Source organism: Myodes glareolus, chromosome 10, assembly GCF_982192425.1.
Source record: "Myodes glareolus chromosome 10, mMyoGla1.1, whole genome shotgun sequence".
Taxonomy (NCBI): Eukaryota; Metazoa; Chordata; class Mammalia; order Rodentia; family Cricetidae; genus Myodes; species Myodes glareolus.
The window spans coordinates 85547182-85575090 of record NC_142035.1 but is presented as its reverse complement, the minus strand read 5'-3'; the positions used below and the strand labels follow the sequence as shown (position 1 = coordinate 85575090).

Sequence of the window (27909 nt, the reverse complement as noted above, 5' to 3'; positions counted from 1 at the left end):
ACAACGGAAGAAGCTGGGGGCCAGGAGCTCATTGCTCTCCTGGCATTCAAGCATCAGGGTTTCTGTCTGTGCCAACATCATAGTCACTGCTGCTGGCTATAGACCAGCTCTTTCACCAGCCAGATGTGACCAGCAAGCCATCCACCAGGTGGACCTGAAGTTCTGCATCCACACAGAGGCCTTAGTACCCTTTTTGAGCCCCGGGTTGCAGGGTATCAGGGGGAGACAGAATGCAATGGCACAGAGCCCATGCCTGCAGGCTCCGCCAGTCAGGACTGGGCCACTCCACAAAGACTGACATTTCCCGTGGTGCTCCCACCACCCCCAAAGGATCCTCTGCCAGCACAGAGATTCAATTATGGTCATTATGGTGCACTTAGGAAAACCAGGGAGCAGGCTAATACATTTTCGAAAGATTGGCAACAACAGAGGTTGAATCAAAACGAGTTTCCTACTTAACCCTCAGTTAAACAGAAAATCCATTTAGCCACAGCGCAGCACCCTCCTTCCAGCCCCTGCTTTTGTTCTTCCTTTAAACTGCCTGCCACTTAGCTTAACATCTTTAACACCCAAAAGCCGTCTTAGAATTAAAACTAAACCACTGATGGACAGAAGGATGACATCAACCTCTAGGGCAGTGATTGTCAACCTTCCTAATGCTGCGACCCTTTTTATACAGTCCCATATGCTGTGGTGACTCGCAACCAGAAACTTCTTCCATTGCTACTTTGTAACTATAATTCTGTTATTGTTATGAATCACAATGTAAATATCTGATATGAAGGATATCTGGTGTGTGACCTCCCCCCACATACACAGCAGGGTTGAGACCCACCCTCTACACACACACACACACACACACACACACACACACCGGGGTCGAGAGCCACAGGTTGAGAACCTCTGCTCTAGGAGTTTGCAGTCCAGGACTCAGCTTCCTCAAACCAACACGGCAAGAGAAAAAGCACCCTTGGTGGGCACCAGTGGCAGCAGCCAGAGTCCCAAGAGAGAGGGTTAATTGACACCACCATGTCACAAACCAAACACCACAGTCAGTGGGTGCTGCTGCAAGGAGGCTGAGGATAGGATGTGCTTAGACCCAGTTTCTCCAAGTGTGCTAAGCTGCAGTGGACTGAGATTAGCTCCCCCATGAACCAGGAAAGACCGTACGTTTGGCCACAGGGTTTCTGTATTAACTACAGAGCCACTGTTTAGATATTGGTGCCTTTTGAAACTCTTACAGTGTGTGAGGTTCAGAGTCCCCACCAAAGTGGCCACTGGAGGGCTAGCCTCCCCCAAGCAGGGGCTTGCAGTGGGACAGTGTTGAGAAGTCTTCCAGACAGCCCCAGAAGCCCTAACACCACAGGTCCCTGCTAGCGTCTTTCTTCGAGACCAGTCGAAAGGGATGTGGAATGACACCACAGACCCACATACTACAGGCTTCCTTGGTACTCCTGGGAGCTGGGAGAACCTTAAGGGTTTGCTTCCTATTGCTGCGATAAAGACACCATGACCAATAACAACTTGGGGAGGAAAAAGTGTGTTTCACATTATATGTCTCCATCATGGTTCATCACTAAAGAAGCCAAGGCCGAGACCATGGAGGAATGCTGCTTACTGATTAGCTCTTCTTCAGGGCTTGCTCGGCTTACATTCTGATACACTCAGGATTGTCCCCCTAGGGATGGCACCGCCCACAGTGAGCTGAGCCCTCCCATATCAATAATTAATTAAGAAAAGACCTTAAAGACTTGCCTATAGACCAGTATGAAAATGCTAGCTTGTATCAAGTTGACAAAAATGAAACAAACAACACCAAACTAACAAGAGCAGGAGCTCAGCAGGAGTCCTCAGGTCACTGAGGTGTGTCCTTGAAAGAGTTAGAATCGTTCCCTCTCTTTCTTTTCCCTTTATCACTCGCGAGATAAGCAAATACTTCCCGGGTCTGACTATACTAGAAATATATTTCATGGGCTCAGTCTGTTTCAGTGTTTGCCATGTGACCCAGTTAGGGTCACTATTGCTATGATGAAACATCATGGCCAAAAGCAAGTTGGGGAGGAAAGGGTTTATTTGGCTTATACTTCCACATTGTAGTCCATCATCGAAGGAAGTCAGGACAGGAACCCAGAGGCAGGAGCTGATGCAGAAACCATGGAGGGGTGTAGCCTACTGGCTTGCTTATCTATGGCTTGCTCAGTCTGCTTTCTTATAGCGCCCAGCACCACCAGGCAAGAGATGGCTCACAACGGGCCATACAGGCTTGCCTACGTTCAGATCTTATGGAGGCATTTTCTCAGTTGAGACCCTCTTCTCTTCAGTAACCCTAGCTTGCATCAAGTTGATGTAAAATTAGCCAGCACACCATGTGAGGAAGACCTAAGTTCCATTCCCAAACTCTGCGTAAAAGCCAGCCAAGGTACTGTGATTGTTATCTCAGCACTGGGGAGGTGTAAACAGAAAAACCCCTGGAAATTAATTGCTGAGCTCCAGGTCCCAGGAACAGAGTCTGCCTCAAAAGCCAGAGTGGAGGATGCCTGAGGGGGACTAGCACCTAAGTATGTCCTCTGGTCTGCACACACACACGCGCGCGCGTGCGCGCACACACACACACACACACACACACACACACACTTTATCATGCACATGGTCACACATATTCCCTGTCTGATGGAGCTCACATTTAATGGAGCATCCTGTGACTTTGCTCGTGAGCTCTGGAAAGGTTCTCAGGAGGCAAGCAGACAATGGTGACTGCTGGAAGACAGCGGTTCCATGCAGCAGCAGGGGTCCTTGCACTCTGGCATGCTGGGATGCAGCCGCACACACTGTCCTGCAGTGAGAGAGATGGGAGTGAAGAAAAGCAGGAAGCCGACAGAGAGGCCCTTCGAGCCAGAATTCCGTGGAAGCCACGCCTGGGCAGGCATGAACAAAGACAGGAAAGGAAGGGGCCTCTCATCCTGAGGGGAGCAACAGAGCTTGGCTGCATTTTCCAAGCTCCTGACTGTTGTTTTACGGCCCGAACAATAACAGACACACTCACGCAACCCTTGTTATCTTTGGAGAACATCCTGGTGGTCTAACCTATTGCAAGCAGTTTGAGGCCGGAGATTGGGGTTTTCAATGTTTACACTGAGAGATGCTAGGAATGCCTGTGAGGGGAGAAGGAGGAAAGGAGGGTGAATGACAGAGGCTCCCTGGGCACAAGTGCCAAGACTGGCCAGTCCTTGTGTGTTAAGGACTTCCTAAGGGCCATGGGGATTTCTCCAGTAAGAGTAGCCAGCACTGTTCTGCATCCAGGAGGCTTCAAGGTCATGGATGGATGCTATTGGACAGTGGACAATCCCAGTTCCAGCGTCTGGCCTGATCCCCTCTCCATCACTGATCCTCTGCCTTTCTCAAGAGCCACTGTCCAGCCCGACAGTGTAAAACGCAGACCAAGCCAGAGAGCTTGGACAGCAAGAGAGCAAAGGGCTCTGCACCTCATCCACCAGTCCCAGGGCCGCCTGCAGAACATGCCAGCCTTGTGGCTCAACAGTGCCTCAGAAGTCTCTTCTTTGAAGTTGATCTCAGTTCCTGAGGGACCTTTCCTACTGAAAAGACTGTCTGGGGAGTCCTGGCAGAAATCCAAGACAAAAACCCCCGGATCCCTATCTCTTGGTGTTTATGCAATTTTTAATTAGAACAGCTGCTTCCACGCAGGGCTAAGCTGAAAGGGAAAGGTTGTGGAGGTGGAGGGAGGGGTAAGGGCAAGGACAGGGGTCCCACCGAGCAAAGCAGGTGGGACTGACTTCTCAGAGGCCACCAGGGTAAACTGCCACTCTTGGGACGAAGCTTTGTACTCAGTTCCTCAAACTCCAGGTCAGACACAAAGATGGCACTGAGACTCACTGCCCGTAGGAAACCACAGCTGGATAGGTACCAATTTAGGACCCATCTCCAGGACAGGGCACCAGGAACTCGCAGTCACCTGGCAGGACCCAGTCACAGGTCTCTTCGCTGTCCTCACCGAGTTTCATCATCCCCACCCTCCTGCAAGAACCCATGGGAGTCATTTACCCATTACTATGAGGGAAGGGGGCGGTGGACTGTCCTCCCAGGGAGCCGGTAACAAGGGTAAGACTTGCATGCATAGGATGTTAAACCCTAAACCCCGGGCTGGAGAGATGGCTCAGCCAACAAGAGCACTTACTTCCTTTGCAGAGGACACAGGGCCAGTTCCCAGCACCTACAGGATGCCTCATAACTGTCAGTAACTCCAGCTCAGGGGATACAATGCCTCCTCTGACCTCCGTGAGCCTCTGCATGCAGCTGGTGCACATACACACACCCAGGCACACATCAAATTGAAAACCAAATCAAACTTGAAGCCAACTAAAAACAAACAGTTTGGAGCAGGGTCAGAGATGAAACACTAATTTGAGAATGACCTTGTGGTGACCTAGGGTCTAAGCGATCCCTGCAATCTCTAGCAGATTTTAATAGTATGTACAGACACTTCCAAAGAATGTGCATGTATAGTTTAGCCTGTCTGCCTGCCTTTCTTCATTTCTTCTTTCCTTGAGGGTCTGGTGGATCAGGGAGATGGCTCGGCTTGGGAAAAGTTTGGAATTCCATCCCTGGTGCCCAGAGTAGAAGCTGAGACTCTCTTCTAGAAGTTGCCTTCTGAGCCCTCCTCCACAAGCCCTGGCATACTTATGCACACACACTTTGTGTATTCATAACACATATATAAACATGTGTATGTCTGTACCTGGGCATGGTGGTGTACACCTTTAATCCCAGCATTTGGGCGGCAGAGGTGAATCTCTGAGCTTGAAGATAGCCTGATCCACAGAGCAAGTTCCAGGACGGTCAGGATTACATAGAGAAACTTTGCCTTTAGAAGATGGGGGGGAGGCGGAGGGAATGCATGTATGTATGTATGTATGTATGTATGTATACATGCACACTCGAACAGCAAATTAAAAACATATAAAAGAAGGTCTTGCCATGTAGCATAGACTGGACTAGAACTCGCTTAATCCTCCTGCCTTAGCCTCCCAGGTGCTGGGACGGCAGGTGTGCTTTACCACTCCCTTTTGGCGTTTGGCCTGTTGGCCTTTGAAAAGCATCGTGCCTGTGTGGGTGATGATGCAGAGTGCACCCATTCATTTCAGCAGAGCACAGCTGTGGATTCAAAGACATGTGCATTTCCAGAGCAAGGGGCCAGAGACGTCCAAGCTCCCCAAGGTGCTGGCTATCCTGCAGTTAGACGACAGTTTTCAAATAAACAGTAGAACAGTGAGAGCGGGGATGAGGATACACACATGGATATATACACACGGATATATACACATACGGATATATACACATACGGATATATACACATATGGATATATACACACGGATATGTACACACGGACATATACACACGGATATAGACACACGGATATAGACACACGGATATATACACATACACATATATACACACAGATATATACACAACAATGTATACACACGGATATATATACATGGATATATACACACACAGATATATACACACACAGATATATACACACAGATATATATATACACACACGGATATATACACACACGATATATACACACACAGATATATACACACACGGATACATACACACACGGATATATACACACGGATATATACACAAGGATATATACACACAGTGAGAGCGGGGATGAGGATATACACACGGATATATACACATGGATGTATACACACGGATATATACACATGGATATATACACAAGGATGTATACACATGGATATATACACACATGGATATATACACACACGGATATACACACACGGATATATACACACGGATATATACACACGGATATATACACACGGATGTATACACATGGATGTATACACAAGGATGTATACACACGGATGTATACACACGGATGTATACACACGGATGTATACACACGGATGTATACACACGGATGTATACACACGGATGTATACACACGGATGTATACACACAGTGATGGGGGAGGAGGATATATACACACTGGATTGCTGCCAATACTACTATCCCATGTGTACCGTTCACTGAACCTTGTGGGCGTCACTTCTAAGAATTTCTTCAAATACATTTTCCTCAGTGTGAAAATATTCTTAAGTACAGTGAAAATGTGCGAATTCAGGAACTAGAGAGATGGCTCAGTGGTTATGAACGCTGTCTGGTCTTCCAGACAACCTAGGTTCAGGTCTTAGTACCCACATGAAGGTCACAACTGTCTGTAACTCCAGTTCCAGGGGACCCAACACCCTTTTCTGGCTTCCATGAGCATTGCATGCATGTGGAACATAGACATATATGCAGGTAAAACATCCATACACATAAAAGTAAATATTTTAAAGTATTACTCCTCAGGAGGTTGAAGAAGTAAGGTTATGAGTTCCAGACCAGCCTGGGCTACATAAAGAGGTCCCATCTCACAAAACAAGGCAATATCAACTCACTGGTTCTTGTGGCTTTGTCTTTCCTATTTAAAATTACGTGTGTGTGTGTGTGTGTGTGTGTGTGTGTGTGTGTGTGTGTGTGCGTGTGTGTGTGTGTGTTCATAGGACCATGAACACCACAGCACACATGTGGAGGTCAAAGGACAACTTGAGAAGTCAGTTCTTCCCTTCCACCATGTGATTCTGAGGGATCAAACTCAGATCACCAAGCTTGGTGGCAAACTTGAGCCTTCTTGCTGACCCTAATCTTGCTTTTTTATGGGTTGTAGTGGTCACCTCCAGGGTCCCGCATACAATGATAATCACAGACCTGACTATCTGAGCCCCTCTTCTGCACTCCACTATAAGGGGTCTCATTCCACGCCTGTGACTGAGGACAGTCTCATGCAGAGAGGTAGGTATTAAATCCTCTGCCCCAGGGTGAACTATGCCAGAGTAATAGTTGCATGTGTGTACTGGATGATCGGTGGATGAGGGAACACTGGACTAGGAAAGAGGAGAACTCAGGAAGCATGCAGTCTCCTCAATATGGGCAGACCTTGGCCAATCCACTCAAGACCCAAGCAGAACAAAAGTGCCTCCTGAAGGTCAGGAGGGCCTGTGAGGAGCTGATGAGGGGCAGCCCACGAGGACCCTTCTAGCCAGCAGCACTAAGGCCTTTATTAAAGAGGCTTCCATCAGTGCTGCCCCTCCTCCCCAGTTTCCACCGTGGGAGGACACAGTATTAGGAATTGTGGAGACACAGTCTTTACTAGATAATTTAACCTAAATCTAACACCTCAGTCTTAGTCCGCAGCCTCTACTCAAGAGGGGGCAGGGGCATTTTTTAAAAAGTATCCAGCCTAGAGTATCTTGTCATAGCACAAAATGGACTAAGCCACTAAGTGAAAAAAAGACTTCACCAGTTTGACTTCCTGACCCAGAACACTGGCTCTCCTTCCTTCCTCTCCGGCTGCAGACGGAACCCGGTGCCTTTGGTTCTGATGGATCTCCAACTTGCCAAGTGCTGGCCCTGGTATTTCTCAGCCTTCATCATTGCAGAAGCTGATTCCTTGCAATACACACACACACACATACATCCATACAAACACACACACACACATGCACACACATACTCACACATACACATACATACACACATACATACAAACACACACACATGCACACACACACACATACATACATACACACACACATACATACACATACACTGTTGGTTCTTATTTCCATTCCTCTGAGAAACCCTGTCTACACCTAGGTATAACTACAGAATCAATTGCTTTCTCACTTGAGAGAGAAATAAGCACATGACATTTGAAATAAAAAACAGGACAGGGTTGGAGAGATGGTTAAGTGGTTAAGAGTACACACTGCTCTTGCAGAAGAACTGAGTTTGGTTTCTAGTACCCATGTGAGGCAGCTCATAACTAACTTCAGGAGATCCAATGCCTCTGGCCTCCACAGGCAACATCATTCATGTGCACATACCTACACACATTTATATAAATAAAAATAAGACAAATCCTTTTTAAAAATCATTTCTACTAAGACACAAACAAAAGAAATACTTTAGTTTAGTACAAGACCCGTTTGGAAAAACATAAAACTCTGATGAAAAGAATCAAAGAAAAATAAAGCAAAGAAGGACGGTCCATGTCCGTGGGAAGGAGGACTCACTACTGCCCACTTATCAAGGATTCCCAACAAGAACTCTGGGTTTCCACAGAATCTGGCCAAAGTCCCTCAAGACATTTGTGGATAATAACAAACTGATTCTAGGGTTTACACATATAGGCAAGGCAAACAAACACCCTAGTTAACCGGAAAAATCAACCGGTGTTAAATAGCCGAGGTTGGGAACAGAAACTGCTGATGTTAAGACACACTGTACTGCCAGAGCAATCACGACCCCGTGGAACCGGTCAAAGAGCAAACTGGTTAAAGAACAGACCTGAGTGCAGACACAGACCTCATAAATCCTGCCAACTGGTATTTGACAAAGAAGCAAGGGTGACAGAATAAAGAAGAGTTTGTCCAACAAGTAGTACTGAGAAAGCTAGATGCTGCACAAAAGCCATCCCCACCATTGTTACCATCACTACCATCATAATCATCACCACAGCCATCACCACCGTTAACATCACCACCATCACCAACCATCACCACCACCATCATAACCACCATCATCAAAACCATCACCACCACCACCACCATCACCATCACCACAACCATCACCACCATCACCAACCATCACCACCACCATCATCACCATCATCACCAACCATCACCACCACCATCATAACCACCATCATCAAAACCATCACCACCACCATCATCACCATCACCACAACCATCACCACCACCACCATCATAATCACCATCATCACTGTCACTACCACCATTGTCATTGCTACCACTACTGTCATCATCGAAAATATTCATCACCATCATTTAAACAAAGGTCTTTAGCAATTTTCAGAATTTAACTCAAAATGGAGCACATACCTAAATGTAAAATGTGAAACTATAGAGAAAAACATTAAAAAAATTTTAAAAACCTAGATAGCCCTGCCCAGTGTTGTAATCACACCTGTAAGTCCAGCACTCAGGAGGCTAAGGCAGAGAACTGCATGGTGGAAGCCAGAGGGGACCACGTGATGAGACTTTGTCTTATGAAGAAAGAGAAGAAAGGAGGGAGGGAAGAGATGAGAGAAAGAAGTGAGTTCTTAGTCCTGAGAAGACGCAGATTTGATGGCCATGCTCGGGACTCAGTGATCAGAGACACCCTGGAAATGGCAGCGCTGTTATGCAGGTGCTGGGGCAGGGGAGGGAGGAATGGCAGGGTGGGCCTTAGACACCTCTAGAGGGTGACATTGTCCAGTGGACACTTCAATAGGACACACGTGCCGTGTTCTCATCTGTCAGAACCCCTCACGTGAGTTTCACTGCGCGGCAGTGACATGTCAGCGGGCACTCATTGACCATGACACCGTCTTAGAAAACTCCCCATCTTCCCTCCAGTTTGCTATGAACCTGAAAGTTCTCTGGGAAGTAATATCCAATTAGAAAGAAAATGAATGAAAAAGCATCAGATTCCAGATCTCTTTCCTTGAGCCTACAGTGTCCTTCCTTCGTGACGTGAGATGGTTGCTCCCTTGCCCTGCCTTCAGTGACTCTTGGGACAAGGGACAAATGACAACGGCTCACACAGTTGCACCACTAGCTGGGCCAGGCTTCCCCCTTCGTTTGCAGGATATTTAATGCAGTATTCTATTCTATTTTTTTCACATGGAAAACAGGCAGCTGGGTGCAGAGCAGGCCGGGAGACTTACAGAAGAGGTCTGTTTCTACTGCTGCTTGCTGTGTGACCTTAGGCTGGTCACTCGCCCTCTCTGATGCTGACAGGGCCCTTCCTCCCCCCACTCAGTCTGCAGCTGAAGCCCTTCTCGAGCTGTGATTCTCAGCTCGGATTTGCATCATTATTAAACGGGTAGCGGCCGCGTCTGCTCATCGCTGCTGCTGTGAGACAGAGAGAATCAATTTGCTCGCTGGGGAAATGAAGACATTATTATCTCTCCAAGATGTCCAGAAATAGGGACGCTACAGAGCAAGCAGGCCTGTCTGCCTGGCTCTGTGACAACTGAGCCAGGGATCTGGAGGCTCCCAGGTGGAGGGTCCACTTGGCCTTGCCTCCTGTAGGAACCACAAGTGTGACACCCCCAGCGAACCTTTACTTGTGTAGACTTAAAACTGAATTTGAGGGGCTAGAGAAATTGCTCAGGGCTTAGAGCACCTGTCGTTTACCAAGGATAAGGACTTGGTTTCAGCACCCACATGGTGGTTCACAACCAGGGATCCTGATGACCTCTCCTCATCTCCACAGGCGCCAGGCACACAAGTGGCGCACACACTCAGGCAAAACACTAATACACACAAAACAAATCTAAAAATACATAAAACAAAATAGCAACCCGGAATTTGTAAAGAGAAGAGGGCACAGATCTGGACTGAAAGCCTTCCAAAGGGGCAGAAGTGGTAGGGCTGTTGTGAGTTTCAGGTACACACAGGAACAGCCTAAGCTAGAAAGTTCTGGAAGGTACTGGGTGAGTGAGAAGCAGACCTGGGTGCTGAGACTCTGTCCCCAATACACACATCTCAGGCACAGAGCCAGGAGGACACTAAAGGAGAGACGTGTCTGCAGGATGCTTCCTGTAGCTATGTTCTGGCTGGAGGCCCTGAGTCAGGCTATGTGGGGCTGGCAGCAAGACGATGACATCACCGTTTGGGAACACTGGTGCTCCATCATCGTCGCTGCCCTAAAGGCACAGCTGCCCGTGAGCATCTTCACAGCCTCAAGATGGGCTGAGACCATCACCCAGGCTCCCTCAAGTCCTGTGCCTTCATGCCTAGGGATAGACCCCTGGAAAAAGTGGTGTCCCCAGCCACAGCGAATCCCGATTACAGTTTAAAAATGTGCAGTGGGGAAGCGGGAACCCCATGAGCATGTGGGACTCACTGTACCTCAATATCACATCCAACACCAAGGACTGAGCTAGAGTCAGGCTGTGGAAAGGAGTGATACAGGCTGAGTCTGCCCAAAGGAGGGGTACAGGAAGTCATCCCAGAGGGAGGCCAAGGTAGCTGGGGCCCCTTAACCTCAGATGAGCAGGACCAGGGCTGGTATGTGGGGAACAACAGTCACACTTGTTCTCTGCAACCCCAGAAGGTGGATTCAGGCCAGGTAGAGAGCATACAGGCTCCTGTTCAGCCCAAGGAGATGCTCTGATCCATTAGAGCTATTCCCCACAGCAGACAAATCCCTGAGGGTGAAGTAAGAGCCCCCAGGGAGAGAGCCAATCTGTTGAGTCACCATTAAGCTACTTCAGTCTGCATGGCTGACCCATTGGGCCCTTTCCCAACCCTTTGTATGAGAAGAAATGGAGTTTGGATCTACCTTTTAGAGCCAGGGAAAGAACTCAGAGAAGTTGAGTGACTTGGCAAAGGTCACACAGGAAGGTAGAGCTGTCACAACAACATCGAGGAGCAGAAAGGAAGTTGACCAAGGTCTCCTGTCATCTCTGAGGTCTTACAGAGTGTGTGGGATTCTTGGTCTATCTGCCTTGCAGTCTCAGCTCCATCACAGCCCCCACCCACGTCTTCTCTTCTCCATCTTGCCAGCAGCCTCTCAGACGCCCCATCTCATCTGCTTGGAAAGCTCAGCCATGCTCAATCTTGGATGAACTCTGGAGTCTTTTTGGGTACAGCAGTGAGCCTCAGAATCACACACAGAGCTACAGTCACCAAAACAAAGAGGAACTGGTCTAGGGACAGATAGATGGCCAGTGGAGTGGAGTTCAAAACCAAGAAATTAACCCACACCTGAAAGACTGGCATAAAAGTAAACTCCCATGTCCATGACTGGCTCATTCTCAGCAAGAGTAAGAGACAAACAGGGCGGGGAAGGACAGCGCCTGACGGAGCTGCGACAGCTCCATTCCCTACCTCACACCACAGAAAAGTCAGGACTCCCAAAGCAGTCAATGCGCTAAAAATAACGCTAGAATTGCAAACTCCTGGAAGAAACCAGAGGTGGCTCTTCAAGACCTTGTATTTGGTAATGGATTCTTGGACAGGACATCAAAGAAGGCATGGACAACAGTAATCAAAGAAAACAGAGCTCTGAGATTCCTCTGCTGGGGCAGAGGGGTCTCCATCACCTGCTCCCCTCCTGCCATCATCTGCTTCTGTGCGCAGACTCTGCAGACTTCATAGAGGGCTGGCTGGCAAGATAGAAACCTCTCTCTCTCCCCCCCTTCTCCCCCTCTCTATCTTTCTCTTCCTCTCCTTCCTCTCTCCCTTCTTATCTCTATCCCTCCCTCTCTCCCTCTTCCTTTCTCCCCCGCCTCTTCTTCTCTCTCTCCCTCTCTCCTCTCTCTCTCTCTCCTCCCTCCCTCCTTCCCTTTCTCCCTCCCCCTCTCTCCCTCTCTCTCTCTCTTCTCTCTCTCCTCTCTCTTCTCTCTCTCTCTCTCTCTCTCTCTCTCTCTCTCTCTCTCTCTCTCTCTCCTCTCTCTATGTACAAGGTGTCATTGTATAGTCAAGTCTGACCCCTGACCCCTCTTGATCTTCTTGCCTCCCTCTCCCTGAGTGCTGGGACTACAGGTGACTGACTGGGAGCTTCTTTTGTCCTGTCCTGTGCACATGAGTAGAGAATTAGTGAAGTGTCGCCATGCATGGAAGAAGTACCCTTTGGGTATTCAACAAACAGTTTACGGAGCAGAAGACCTGTGCTGAGTTCTCCCCTAACCTCTTGGTAGACATGAGCCCTGGAGCAGGTCACTAACTTCTTGGACACCCAAATGGCTTCACCCATAGGAAGCTTAGGAAGCTGACTTTTGGGTATAGGTGCAACCAACAGTTACCTGCGGAAGGGTGAATGGGTGTGATAGCTCCCAGCTTGGAGTAGACGCTGGGAAAAGTAGCTCACACGACTGATGGCTTCAAGCCCCAGTACAGCAGAGCTGAGTGCTCGCTGACACAAGCCAGACCCCTCTCCCAGCCATTTTTAGAGCAGGCACAGGAAAAGGTGCGTGTCTCCTGGGAAACATCACTGATCGTTGATAAACATCCACTGCTACGTCCGGAAGCCTGGGTATTTTTAGGAAGGCCCTGAGAGGCCACAGGACCCCAAGAGGGCTGCCATTGTGAACAGAGTGAACAGAGCAGGCAACTCCCAGTGCTCACCACCCTCCCTCACCACACCTGATAATAGTGCTGAGGACACGGGGTGGATGACAGGGCAGAACGAGATAACCTGGGAGTTCGTGTGACCTGGCCCAAAGAGGTACACACTGTTCACCCTTTTCAGAGAGGAGACATCACTCGCTCAGTAGGCACAGGTAGACCCCAGCACGAGGTAGCACCCTGTAGCTCCTGGCCTCTACCTGTTGCGCTGAGGCCATTTTATGTTGTTCCCTGAGACTAGCATTTGTCTGTTTGGAGGAGGTCCCAGGCTCAACTGTCAGGCTCCCTGAGTCCCTCCTGAGGGTGACCCAGTAAGGACTCCTGCTGCTTGCTGTGTTTGAAGACTGCAGGTGGGAAACCGTCCCTGAAGGATGGCCCTGGGAGGCCAGCTCTATCCCAACAGCTGAGGCCTCCAGGCTCTGTATATATCTGTGGGGATCGAGGCTGAGGCTACTGCTGGAGGTTGCTGAGCTGGGAAACTGAAGGTGCCAAAAAGACCACTGTCCACAAGAACCTCAGCCAATCCCAGCTTCTGCTAGCTACCCAGCCTTAGATGGAAACCAAAATCAACCGCGAGCAGCCAGCTGCATAGCGCACAAACGGCTGAGGAATTGAAGCAGTGACGAGAAAGAAGGTTGAGGTGACCAGCCCTGGACAGCGGGGCCACGGAGAGTGGGGCCAGGGACAGCGGGGGCCACGGACAGCAGCAGCACAGACGTGGGGCCACGGTCAGCAGGGCAGCTAGATAGGACATACCATCAGCCTACTACTGTACAGCAAATCTGCCTGCTTTTCCCTTCCCCTGCTGAGAGCAACCTTGGACATGGGAGAAAACAACAGAGGGCTCACTCAAGGAACTGTGTGGGATACTTCTAGAATCTTCCTCACTTCATCTCTCCTCAGGATAATGCAAGGAGATGTTATTCTAATAGTTTTAAGGACAGAAAAATCAAGACCCTCGGGTATTTTACAAAAAGTTCAGTATAAAAACATAGAACCCCCAGGACAAAAGAACAAACCACTTTCATGCTTCTAAGTAAAGGATCCAGAACGGTGGTGCCATTCAGTCAGGGACTGAAACCTTGCCTGTCACTCAATGCTATGTGACCTTAAGAAAGCCTCTTGGCCTCTCTGACACCAAGTTTTCTCTTCTCTTTTAAAATGGAGGTAGAAACAGTGCCAAGATCGTACCCCGAAGTACTCTGGTGGTTGCTGCTGGCCAGGAGACAGCAGGCCTGAATGCCTCATTCAGGAACCTTCCACGAGGCCACTCAGCATTTCTGGGGTCTTGGAGTCCCAGAGGCAGAACTCTGTCTTGTCATGCTTGGTGTTATCATGGACAAGGGAACAGACACCTGTCCTGTGATGCAAAATGTCACCCTCAGGGTGGTGAGAGCTCTAGAGAGGTCTTGAAACTGGGTGGATGCTAAGGGCAACCAGAAAGGACTCATGGGAATTGTGCCCTCCTTAGAGATCTACTTCCCACTTTCTGGGTGGACACCCTGCTGTTTCCGCCATCCCTGAATTAACACAAGGGGCTGGACATCCTGCCCTGCACCCCTAGGGCATGAGCCCAAAGGCTCTCCCCAGAAAGAGGGTCTTGGAGAGCAGGAAACAGATGAGAACTTGACCACTGCCACTATGTCGTGAAATCCTACCTCTTCCAGCTGTCCTCTTCCTCTCTGGGGAGAACCGGAGATCCCCTTGGAGTCTCCTGATGCTGGCTAGAGGAAGAAGAGGGAAAGAAAGGGTGAGTGGGACATGTGCTTGTGACTTCTGAGGTCACTTCTGTCCAGACACACACTCTTACCCCAGGATTCCCTTCCCCTCTAGTCTGTACCAACAGAGACTGCCAGAGCTGGGCACAGAGCCCAAGTTTCCCAGGATGGCATCCTCCACCATTTCAGCTTTCATCCCCATTTTCCATCCTACATGCCAGCCCCAGCCAAGATGGATTCATGAACCCCTGGCATTGAACTGAGCAGAAAACCAGCCTCTGTGTGTTTGCTCTGAGTTGGAAAGGGGCTTTCTGAGTCACTGTGAGCAGAGGAAAGTTAAAGGTCATCACCACCTGAGGAAGGCAGGCTCTTTGGGAAGAACTCTAATTTTAGGTACTGTACAACCACAGGAGACAGCATGGAGGGGGTGGCTCAGTTCCACAGTGTGGCCCAGAAGCCCAGCCTCTCCCTCTCTGACTTTCCTGTCACTTTGAGGAGGAGTTACAGGACGAAGGTAAAAACTCACCACATCCTAGTGACATACTAGTTAGCCAAGACTTAGGCTAGTACCAGGAACTGGCTTGTCACAGTAGAGCTAAATAAAATAAGGCTTACAGCCACTGTAGCAGAGGTGGGAGCAAGGTCACAGCTGTGACCCTCTGGCCACAAGAACTGAGCCAAACTGAGCAGTAGAGGAGGCCCTGTCACTGCACGCCACTATGAGAAAGCCTGCCCACTTCAGGTTTCAGACCCTGAGCACAGAGGAAGTGAGTAAACTTCTCAAAATCTAAACAGAAAGTTTTGGCAAGGCGGGGACTAGATCTCGGATCTGGGGAGCCCCAAAACTGATGAATGTACTGGTTCCACATGGGAGAGGCCCCAGTAGATCAGGGATGAGTTTAAGGTCCTCCTACATGAGAGAAATTCTCAGCATGTTAACTGGTGTGGAGTGGTATGGCTAGAGACTTGGTGTTAGTTGGTTATCTGTGCAGTACCATCAGGCAGTGTGAGCCCTGGGAACCTCATGGATCATGAGCCAGAAGAGGGCCACAGATGAAGGAATCTAAGGTTCACAATGTTCTCATGCGTCAACATATACACACCATATATGCATATTGCACCCTTAGACATATGCACAAACACAAGCATGCATATGCATTTATGATGTGTGTGCATGCATACAAAAGTGTGCTCTCTCTCACATACAGACATGTGCATGCACATGAACATCCAGAATTTTCATTTTGGAGGGGTTTTTGTTTGTTTGTTTGTATTTTTGAGACAGAATCTCACCCAGCCCAGGCAGACCTTCAACTCACTATGTACCCAAGGCTTGACCCTGAACTCCTGATCCTCCTGCCTCCACCTCCCTAGTGCTATAAATTATCATATCTGCCTAGAGTGTTCATTTTTAGACACAGAAGTGACCATCCTTACTTATTCATTGAAAATCCTCAGAACATTGGCACGGCCTAAGGATCGTGACCCACACTGCTGTGTGACTGCGCCGCACACAGCTCTGTGACACAGAAACAAATGGGGTCTTGACACTTCAGTTGTCGGTGGCACTGCAGCCCTTTGAGTGTAAGGACGCACACACTCCTGGCTCTTAACGTCTCCCACAGTACTTGTGGATCAAACTTCTTCACCATCTGCTCATCAGATACCACAGCCATGTCCATCCCAGGCCACGAGAGCCTTGCTACCGCCATGTCCTGGTGTGCTCACCAGCACGTCTGTATCAGATAGACTCACAGTGTCCTGGTGTGCTCATTGGCACGTCTGTATCAGATGGACTCACAGTGAAGTACAATCAGAAGGGGCCTCTTGTCTTGCTTGTAAACTTGAAGCAAAGGTTCTGCTCCGGGGTTGTCTGTTTTGGTCCTCTTCCCAGGGGATGAGACACAGTGTCCCAGGACAAAGGGAGGGGTCTGACGGCTGGTGAAGACAGATGTCCAGGGTTCCACTGCCCGGGGCACCTCTAAGGAGCAGGAACTGCATTTACTGGCTCAGAACTGATAATGAGTTTTTATGAGCTCAGGGGAACACTCAGAACACGTATTAATGTCAAGCGTGCCCGTCAGCCATGCAGCTTGAGTGAATGTCACACATTAACGAAATTAAAGGCTCCAGCCAGAAGCAGCTGCGGGCTTCATGTCAGGAGGATGAACAAGGCCCGGCTCTGACAAAATCGCTTTCCATATCAGCTGCTCCCACTGGAGTGTCCCTAGGGCAGACGGATCCCACCTCCCTGCACCTTAAAGGAGATGAACTGTTACCACATAGCCAGGAAAGACAACCCCCTGCCAAGACCTATGCCACGGAGGCCACTCTTCCGGGAGCCCATTCCCAACCCTTCTGCCCCCGGGGAGAGTGGTCGTCACCCATGTTCCATTTAGAGAACCCTTGGGAGACAAGAAAAAGGATTCCAGGAAACAAGTGTGGAAAGATGGTAGCCAGATGATGTGGGCAGTGACCCCTGACCTGATGAAAGGAAAGGCCTGGAGTCGGCAGGAGGGGCTCACTCCTACTCAGCTTCCACTCTTGTAGGCTGATTTATTTTGGGCAAAGCTCCCCCTGAGGTCTGAGGTTTTCCTGGCTGAACCAAAACCAGCTCAGCAAGTGGCCTGAGCACCAGGGATCCACTTACACAGAGTCTCAAAGCCTCACCTGGGAGAAGGAGCCAGGTTTGGTGACATGGAAGCTGATGGGGGTCCCCCAGAGAAAGGCAAAGAGCCTGATGCCAGGCTCCAAGATCATAATCACTGTAATTTTAAGTCCATCTAATAGTGCCAATTAATTTAATTAATTATGACCTCACTTTTTATATGATACAGTCTGGTTTCTGAGATGCTAAAAAGTAATTTTGAAAAAAGTGGTACTTTAAAAAATCTACCAGGGTTGGAGGAACTTGTGGCTCTCTCTCTCTCTCTCTCTCTCTCTTTCTCTCTCTCTCTCTCTCTCTCTCTTTCTCTCCATACCTTTTGATTTAAATACAGGAGGTTGGGGATGGAGAGATGGCTCAGCAATTAAAAGCATTGGCTGCCCTTGCAGAGGACCTAGGTTCGATTCCCAGCACCTACCTGACAGCTCATAACTATAACATTGGCTCTAGAGGATCTGATGACCTCTTCTAGGCTCTTTGGGGACCAGACACACATTTGAAGCATACACATACATGCAAACAAAACATCCCACCCCCACATATTAGACAAATAAGTAAATACAGCAAGCTGGCATAGCAAGGTATACATACCCCTTTGATAATGACCCCTGCCTTTGGAATGCTGCCCCTGTGTCATCACAACACAGAACCATTATGAAACCAAAATGGCATCCATTGCTCTGTGGTTTCCCAGGAAGCCTTCCTCCTCTAGCTCCTTCTTCTAAGTCCTCCATCCCCATGGCTTCTACCCATGTCCACCCAGGCTCCAGTTCATGATTGCCTGTCCACTGGCTGCAGAGGGCATCAAGGCTTTGCTGTTGGTGTCCAGCTTCCTCCAGCCTGCTGTCTCGGCTGTCACAGCAAGCACGGTATCTGTCTGCAGTGGTCTCCTTCTGCCAGTATACAGACCTTTATCATCTGACTCCCCACTGACCCCCCTCTTCAGGTCCTCACAGTAGGAACACACGCTTGTCAAGCTGAACTCACCCAAACAACCCTGTCAGCATGGCAGCTCTGCCTTACTCATCTTCTCTCTTGCTGGAATTCTTTGTCCTTTTCCAACCCCAAGCTTTACTCCCCCAATGCTTGTCAAACTCCTAACCCCCTTCAAAACCTCCCTTCAACTATCTTTTCTGGTGAATCTTGCCAGTATCACCACAGATATAATAAAACATGTTTCTATTATGTTCCCCTAGCAATTTGAGTCTGGATATAGGGGCAATGTAATATATATATTCTGTTTTTGTGATTTTTCTTCCCCACCTACTAGATTATAGTCTCTGCCAAACTAGGAACAGTATCTTTCCTTCTCCTTGTGAGCCTCAGGCCCAGGCTTAGTAAATAACAGTTGGATAGATGGATGGATAGCTGCTAGAAGAGATGGATGGAAGGCAGGAAGAGAATGAATCATGGCTGCAAAGAGTAGTTAAGTTGGAGTTGGTGGCAGGAATGGAGAGATACAGGGTGGGTGGATGTGTGTGGTGGGTAGGTAGATGGTTGAGGGGTAAATGAATAAAAGAGGGGTCGATGCATGGGTGGGTGAATACAGTGGGTGAATGTGTGAATGGGCATAGGTCAGAGATATGGGTAAAAGGGTAGGCACAGAGATGACTGGGTGGACGTGTGGGTGGGTGGACGTGTGATTGGGTAGGTGAACGGCTGGATGATACAAGGACAGATGGACGACAAATAGATCTATAAGATCATCAATTAAAGGGTTAAGAGCAAGGACCTGAGATACCCAGCACCCATCAGCACTGTGGAGGCTAAGGAAGAAGGATCCCTGGGCTAGGTGACTGGACAGTCTAGACAAATCAGGAAGCTCCATATGCAGTGAGAGACCCTGTCTCAAAAAATAAGGTGTTGGGTGGTTGAGAATGACACCCAGTAACCTCTGGCCTTCACATCACACACATACGTATAAACACACACACATACTTTCTCTCTCTCTCTCTCTTTTACACACACACACACACACACACACACACACACACACACACACTGGTGAATATGCTATGTGTATTTATTTACCTCAATAAAAAAATTAGGAGGGAAGGGGAATGGCCAGAATGAGCAGTCCCTAGCCCCGATTCTCGGAGTCCACCCCCCATTTTTTTGAGGCTTCTGCCTAGAGAGCAGATGTGTCTCCTCCTCATTCACAAGCCAGCATTTAATCAACAACAGCTGGACTCTGGAATATTCCATACATTGTTCCATGATAGTGTTGAAGAACATGGTTTCAGTCTCCCTGTGTGGCAGGACCCAGTTCAGCAGGCTGTTCCAAGAGGAAAACAGCCAACCTTTTCCCAGGCAGTTCCTGCCTGAAGCCCTTCACTCTTTCCCTGCCTGTGCCTCCCTGCTTTACCCTGGCCCCTTGCTCTCCGTTGTAGCTTCCCAAATCACCTCCTAGCTCCTGGTGAGTCCCGAGACCAGGACTCTGGGTCTTGGGTCCCCGGAAGAGGCTGCGGTGTCCAGACGCAGCTTTCCTTGAACACCTCACAGAGCATCCATGCCAAGACCCGAAACCAGGCTGGCCCTTTGCCACCTTAAGGCATTGTTGCTGACAGATAAAAGCTCCACAGCTCATGGCTCCAAACCAAGCCATGGCTTTGTTTTGCTTTGTTTTATATCAGCTACATGGGGGATTAGCTTGGGAGCAGAGGGCAAGCAGAACCCAGGCATTCTGGGATGCATTCCTGCTTTGTCCTGTATCTCAGGTTCCAGATGACTCTTAACGAAGCTGCTGGGGTACTGTGCACACCCAAGGCTCAGCAAGGCTCTCCACCTGCACTTGCCTGTTGGGTGTGGGCGGGGGGTGCTTCCACACCACTCCTGTCATTCAGCCTCCTCAGGCCTAGTAATGAAGCCTCGAGTCAGCCACTAATTGTGTCCCAGGGTCTCAGTAGGATGGTACTGGGACCACAGCATGCTCAGTGGAGGGCCATCGCAACAGCACAGGGGCTCCAGGCACTGCAGCAAGAGTCCTCCAAGGGTCTTATAGGATGTCAGGATCCTTGCCCTTTCACTACGGGGCCTCACCGGGATTCAATTGCACATGTGCGCTGTGGCTCCTGTCACCCCTGCCTGTAAAATGGGGTAGGTGAGAGTTGGGTTCAATTCAAATGTGAAGTGAGGTCTTGGGGTGTTCTTGGCCGTACTCTTCTCCAGACCAGGGTCAAGTGATTCCAGATAGGATGAAATGGGACGCAAAAGAAGCTTGACGCCAGCTGACAGCAAGAGGGCCCCAGGGCCATGTAAGATTCCCAGTCTGAGCCAGTTAGCAGCTGGGGGCCTGGGGAGGCGGAGAAGACAAACGCCAGTGTACCAACCCCACGAATTAGCATAGAAGCTGTAGAGTCCTGGTGCCCACTGTTAATAACCCTCCTGTCCTGCCTCCCATCTGTTCAGGGGCTTGGGGACTGTCTGTGACAACGGCACTTGCTAGACATGAGTCTCACTGTGACTTCCTGGGCAGATCTGCCTTAGACGGGGGAAGGGGAGGGTATGGCCCAGGAGCCCTCCTGCCATCAGCTGGCATCAAGCCGCTTTTGAGCCCCATTTCACCTGATCGTGGCCTGGAGAGGATACGACCAAGAACACCCCGGGACCTCACTTCACATTTGAACCTACTCTTGGTTCAAAGAGTAAGACCCTACTCTTATCCCCCACCCACCAGCTGCCAAGAAAACATGAACAACACGCCCATTTCACAGGCAGCGGTGATGGGAGCCACAGTGCACATGTCCAGCTGAATCCTGGTGAGGTCTCACAGAGAAAGGGCAGGAATCCTGACATCCTAACTCCATTGACTGCTGCTCTCCCATGACTGCAAACTTGTGGGCATTTGACAACACAGGAACCAGCAAACCTTGGTGGCTTCAGGGACTTGTCCGTAGAGGTGGAGCCTAGACTGGCTTGTCCCTGGTCTTAAGACCCATAACCTTTCTATAGAGCCATCTTCAAGAGAAACCTGTGGAAAATGTGGGCCTTGCAGGACTTCCAGTATGAGACTCAGGTTCCTAGGTAAGAAAGTGAGGATCAAGAGGGCCCGAGGCACTGTCCAAACTCACAGAGCTAAGCCTGGAGGAGGGAGAATCAGAACCCAGGACTGCAGCCAAAGTCACCCAAGCAATGACACCATGCACCTGGTAATCAACGCCATTGTGTGTGCCCGTCCATGGAGACACCCAAAGTGCAGTACTCCCACGCCACTGGGCTGCTTGAGTTTCAAAGGCTTCTGGAACCTCCCATGCTCTGGCCCAGGAGTCTAGAATGAAGCCAGTCTCTGTGCTAGTGCTGGCTTTGGTGCGATTTGTCGCCACACACTCTAGACCTTTAATGCCACATGTCTGCAACGTGCAGCCTTAAACCCGCGAACTACGTCTTCAGCACCTTTAATGCCACATGTCTGCAACGTGCAGCCTTAAACCCACGAACTATGTCTTCAGCACCTTTAATGCCACATGTCTGTAACGTGCAGCCTTAAACCCACGAACTACGTCTTCAGCACCTTTAATGCCACATGTCTGCAACGTGCAGCCTTAAACCCACGAACTATGTCTTCAGCACCTTTAATGCCACATGTCTGTAACGTGCAGCCTTAAACCTGCGAACTACGTCTTCAGCTATTTTGCCTCTCAGAGAAGCAGTATTTAAAAAGCCACATGGTGGTAACAGAGATATTTTAAAGTGGCCACCCTGCCGCTAGAAAGGAAGCCGAAAGCTGAGAACTTGAACCTGCCGCTGAGGGAGAGCCCAGCCTGTGGCAAACCACAGCTTTCCTTCACAGCTGGGGCTATTAATTCAGACTTTATAACCCGCAGGGCTGTGGTGGAGTCCAGGCAAAATGCACCTCAAGTCTTTGTAATTCTTCCCTGATCCCATATAAATATTCGCGAATGCGGAAGGGGCTGCAGGAGGTAGGAGCACAGGGCTATTAGCATTTTGATAGGGTCTCCCAACACATGAAACTACAGGGCTTTAAAATTCATAGCGCGGAGATTAATACGGCCCTCTGCAACTCCCTTCACAGCTGGAGATGGCCAGCAACTCTTACCCCTTTTAGGGCCTTGATTGAGAAACAAAGTTAGAAATCCAGAGAGCCTAGTTCATCCTGAAAGAGAAGCGCCAAGGCCATTTTCTATGTGGAACGTGTCCAGCCCTCTGAACTCTAAATGGCAGAATCAGGAATGAGGACTGGGAATGTCTGTACTAGACAACAAGGCCAAGTTCCCGAGAGGAACCCTTGCCTATCCCCAGCAGCTTGGCTCATCTGTTTGTCACGGACAAAGGCTGGCCTCTTCACCCCAGAGCCTCTGCTGTAATCATTGTGTGCCAGAATAATAGTCACCTGGGAAGAGCGGCTCAGGGAGGAACTTCAGCTCCACAAACCCCTGAACCCCAGCAACTCTGTCCAGCTGAGGAAGGAGACAAAGAAAAGCACAGGGAAGCACAGTGGGTGACTGCAGCAAGTCTGGTGGATGCCTTAGGAGGACAGGACGCTCCGAGAGGAGGCCTCCTCCATCCGACTGTGCTTACCAGCTGCTCACATTTCTGGAGTCTTCCTGGCTCTTCCTCAAACCAGGCTGATGAAAATGCACATGCCTCTCACTCTCCAGTACCCCAAAAACTAAAACCCAGGACGGCAATACGTACATCACTGTGTGTGGAAGGCGTGGCTGTCTCGTGTCTCCGTGATCAGGATACTCGGATGCCGTGAAGACTTGCATCACAGGGAAAGGCGGGAAGAAGCCTGGCCTCCCATCACGGATCAGCCCACCCAGAGAGTGCAGGACTCTCTCAGGCTCCAGAGGAGTGAACTTTGCGGGGCTACATAGGAACTTGCAGACTTCTTTTCCTCCCTTGTAAAAAGTATCACTCCCAAGGTTCTAGTTTTATCACCCTGCACAGGATGCTAACCAGTTTCACATCCTCCCCCAGTGCCCACACCATCACCGCCTCTGGTCCTCAGAACTGCCGCCAACTTCCTGCTGGCTCCTTCAGACCGAGCCTCATAGGCCTTGGACTGCGTTCACACTAGATTTGTATGTGGGTCTGGTTTTCATTTTATCTCAATTATACTGACAGTGCATGCTCAATTATATGTGTGCTGTGTCTGAATATGGATACACATGTCTATACACACATGAACAGAAATTATCAACAAAATCTCTGCAGAGACTCCTGAGTAGCAGAAATCGAATTGGCGCATGATGGTCCATCTTCATTGCCTACTGGATTTGGAATCCTCTAGAAGACACGTCTCTGGGAATGCCTGTGAGGGTGTTTCCAGACGGCTCCACACAGAGAGGATTATTGGTGGCACTGTTCTGTGGGGAAGAGCTGAAGAGGAATGAAGAGGAGAGCTGAGCCCCAGCATCCATCTCTCCCTGCTTCCTGCTGGAGGTGATGTGACCTCAAGCTCCCGCTGCTGCGATGTCACAGCCATGAGGACTCTTAGCTCACGAACTAAAAATAACCCTTTCCTCCCTGAGTGGCTTCTGTCAGGTGTCTCATCACACAACGAGAGCGGACCTAGTATGTGGTTTCATCAGGGAGTAGTTCACGAATGGGGCTAAGTCGGCTTGGGTCCTCCCTGACCTGAGCACTGTCAGGGTTTCCTCCTCTCACTGTCAGGGGTTTCCTGGGCAGTAAAGACTGGAGGGTCCCGGCACCAGTGTCAGTCGGCTCAAAGCTCCTGGAACTTCAGCTCCAGCGGCTCTGCGGCCTCTTCGGGCCTCCATGGCACCTACTCACAAGCACACCCCAGGCACAGGCACAGGCACCCACATAATTTAAAATAATTCTTGAAATTAAAAAAAAATGGAAAAGAAAAAATAAGGACCAAAAGGCAGGTGGGACATTTCAAACCCTTTCTCCATATGAGTGAAGGCAGAGGGGACTTTCTACCACTGTAGGCAGTGGGGGTCTGCTTGTAAGGTCTAGCATCTCTTGCCAGATCCCTCAAGGTTAGCGCTTACCAATAAACTGGTAATATTTCAATTTTTTTACATTCATTAATAGTGTTGTGTGTGTGTGTGTTCATGTGTGTAGCGTGGCATTTGCAATCTTCAACTTTGGAGACTCAATTCTCTTCTTCCAACATGTGGATTCTGAAGCTCCTGCTGGGTCGTTGGGATTAATGGCAAGTACCTTTCCCACTGAGCCAATTCTCCAGCCCTCAGGTTTTAATTTAGTTATTTGGAACATTCTAGCTTGCCTGCCTCCATTTTGGGTGGCCTGCTGGGGCCTAGTAGAGCTCAGTCCAAAACAACGGCCTCTCATAAACTGTAATTAACAACACACACACACACACACACACACACACACACACACACACACACACTACACAGGGAGAATACGGGAAGAAACATAGGCAAAGTGTTGTGTCTAGGTAATTGGCACATGCATGAGTGTGGCTCTGATAAACGGAGAAAGGAAACGGGCAAACATGATTTTCTAACTACAGACTCATGCACGCTCCTTTCTGAGAGACCTCGAGCTAAGAGCTAAGGCAAGCCGCTTGCCTCCCACAGGCACTTCCGTAAGCCCTCACGGATGGACTAAGACACTGTGGTCTGCACCCTTTGATGAGAGAGAGTGGCCTCATTCCTCACAGTGTGGACGGGCACAGCAAGGAGCCTGAGATTCCAGGTCCAGACACTGAGTCACCTCTAAAGCCCAGGGTCAGTCTCAGAGCCTGCCTCTCCCTGTCCTCACAGACGCTTGCTGCCTGCCTCCCAAGCAGAGAAGGAAGAAACAAACACATCTGTCGGGCTGCCAGGGTCAGGCTTGCAGAAGATGGTGTCCCCACCCACTCCCAGCACACAGAGCACGCGGAGAGTCAAGCTCAAGTCCTGCCAGCCTGAATTGAACTCACATGTGTCTCCTCATCATAGGCAAACAGGCGCTGGCTTCTATTCTGCCCTTCCCATCACATGGGGACAGTGGACATACAGAGGGATCTGTCTACCTACTCCGATTGTATCATCACCCCAACCACAATGAAGGGCTGGTTGGCTACTGCATCATAAAGGGGCAGCTTGCCTCCAGCCAGCAAATGTCTCAGTGCGCGGGGAGGGCTCCAGTCTACAAACTCCAGGGGACATGCTTGTCTCTAACTCACTGGCCTTGGCCAAGTCACCACGCCTCTCTAAAACACATCTCCTTGTCTTTAAAATAAAGGGGACCTCAGCCCCAGATCTTTTCTAACGTCGGCTTTTCTTCACTGGCTCTTCATCTTCACAGGGGGTTTTACAGTCATTGGAGACTCGTGATTAATTCTCACAGAAAGGCCTCATGCAGGGGGTCACTGCCGGTTAAATCCATGTGGAAATTAGGTTTTGAGGGAAGAAAGTTATAAGATGTATTAAACCAAACTGGGTGGGGTCTGCAAAAGAAGGGAGTAGGGGGAGGGGCAGGAAGAGATGCCTCACCAAAATGGAGCTTTCATGAGAATCAGCTCATATGTAACATTGCACTGACCACAATATTTGGTTGGTTAATTAGTTAGTTAGTTAGTTAGTTGGTTAGTTAGTTTGGAAAATATATTTTCCCTGGTTTCCAAATACCTGTAGGCTTAGGCTCAGGCAAGATCATCTGGGTAAGTGCTGTGTCTCAAAAGCACCCCAAGAAAAATCTCCATTTTCTCCATGTCTCAGTGGACACCCACGCAGTCTTCCTCTCTAACCGTAAGGATAAAAGAAGAAAGATCAGTTCAGAATGTCAGCTGCTAAGTAAGGGTGTCTCTGGGTGATAATCAAGGGCCCAAAGAGACACAGGAGAGAGACCTCTCTTAGAAAGAAGACAGGGCTGAGGAGAATGACCTGAGGAGATGCGCCTGCTTGGCTCCTGGCTGAGTTCCCGAGTTCACGGCTGTCCATCAAAGAGCTTATGTGTGTGCTCCAAGCGTCTAGAACTGAGTTCATAGCCCCTTATCTTAGTTACCTTTCTATTCTGCGGTAAAACACCATGACTAAAGCAACTTATGGAAGGAAGAGTTTCGTTGGGGCTTATGGCTCTAGAGGAATAGGGGTCTATGACCAACATGGTGGGGAGCATGGCAGCATGCACACAGGCAGGCAATGTGCTGGAGCTGCCGCTGAGAGCTCACATCCTGACCCATAAACAGGAAGCAGAGCAAGGTGGGAGAGGCACAAGTCTTTGGCAACCTCAAGCCTGTCCCCAGAGACAAATCTACAAGACCACAGCTCCTAATCCTTTCCAGACAGTTCCATCCCCTGGGGCCCAACTCTTCAAACCGGAGCTCTGGGAGCTCTTCTCATACAAACCACCATCCCTACCGCCTAATGTTGAGTCAGTTTCCTATTCTAAACATCCAGGCATCTTGACTGCAGGCCACTGTTCCCCATCCTTTGCCAGCATGCTTCGTTTACTTTTCCCACTGGCCTGCTAGCCACTTTGTAAGCTCACAGGCGCCTCACAGAGCCATGAGTGCCGTGGAGCGATGTCTAACACCGCACTCCATCTGGTGAGACAAGTGAAGCCTGAACAGGCCGCTGGTTCTGCTCAGGTGAATTGCATTCAGGTCACCCAAGCAGACGCTTCAACTCCAGCAAGGCACCAGTCCAAATCCGGAGCACCACCCAGACCTCTGGGCAAGGAAGACATCCATGGATGATTATTTGTGGAATCTAGTCGAACTCAGACCTTAGGCTACATGGTCACACAACTAGGGACAGATTCCTCAGGCCCTAGGCTGTACTCAGAACCTCCATGGTTCTGTCAATTTGTTTTCTTTTAATATTGCCAGACATCAATAATTGATCTTGGCACTCCTTCCTGTTGTGCGTGGATAAAACAGCCCCATCCACTCATCATAGGTCTCCGAGCAGACCCTACTAATCGATCAGCACTGGCATTTGAGATTCAAATGTACACATGTCTGCCAGGGACGATTACAGCATGCTGCTCCTGCATGTAAGCATGGCTCCCCCAAACCCTGGCTTCTCTCTCAGTAGATCAGCCTTACTGAGCCCAGAGGGATTGGCAGAGCAGTAGAAAAAGAACAGAACCTAGCCTGACCCCACCATTCTTCTCTGGCTTGGTATGGTTTTGCTGTTGTTGGTATTTGGTTGGTTCTGGTTCATCCTCCCGCCCCCAGGTTTTTACAGATGACGAACAGGTCCAGAAGGGTCTAGCCTTGTCTAAGGCCACCCAGTGAGGCTGCACAGAACTAGAGCTTGACTGATACCACAGTCCTTCTAATCCCCGCTGTGTCTCCACACTCCATGGAGTTTCTCCTGGTCAATTAGGAGCCCCTGGTAAAG

At 49.4% G+C, this 27909-nt stretch overlaps 1 protein-coding gene across 6 annotated transcripts in view; it reads right to left on the bottom strand.

Annotated features, from left to right (window-relative positions):
- Positions 1-27909, bottom strand: part of Tspan18 (tetraspanin 18) — a 137465-nt gene that overhangs the window by 99585 nt on the left and 9971 nt on the right. For 3 of the 6 annotated variants that reach the window (XM_085696642.2, XM_085696638.2, XM_085696639.2), the window contains exon 2: positions 14896-14961. The exons of the other annotated variants lie outside the window; for them this stretch is intronic. The gene's annotated coding sequence lies outside the window, so the exon portion shown is untranslated. The remainder of the gene's footprint in view (positions 1-14895; positions 14962-27909) is intronic. 6 annotated transcript variants of the gene reach the window in all.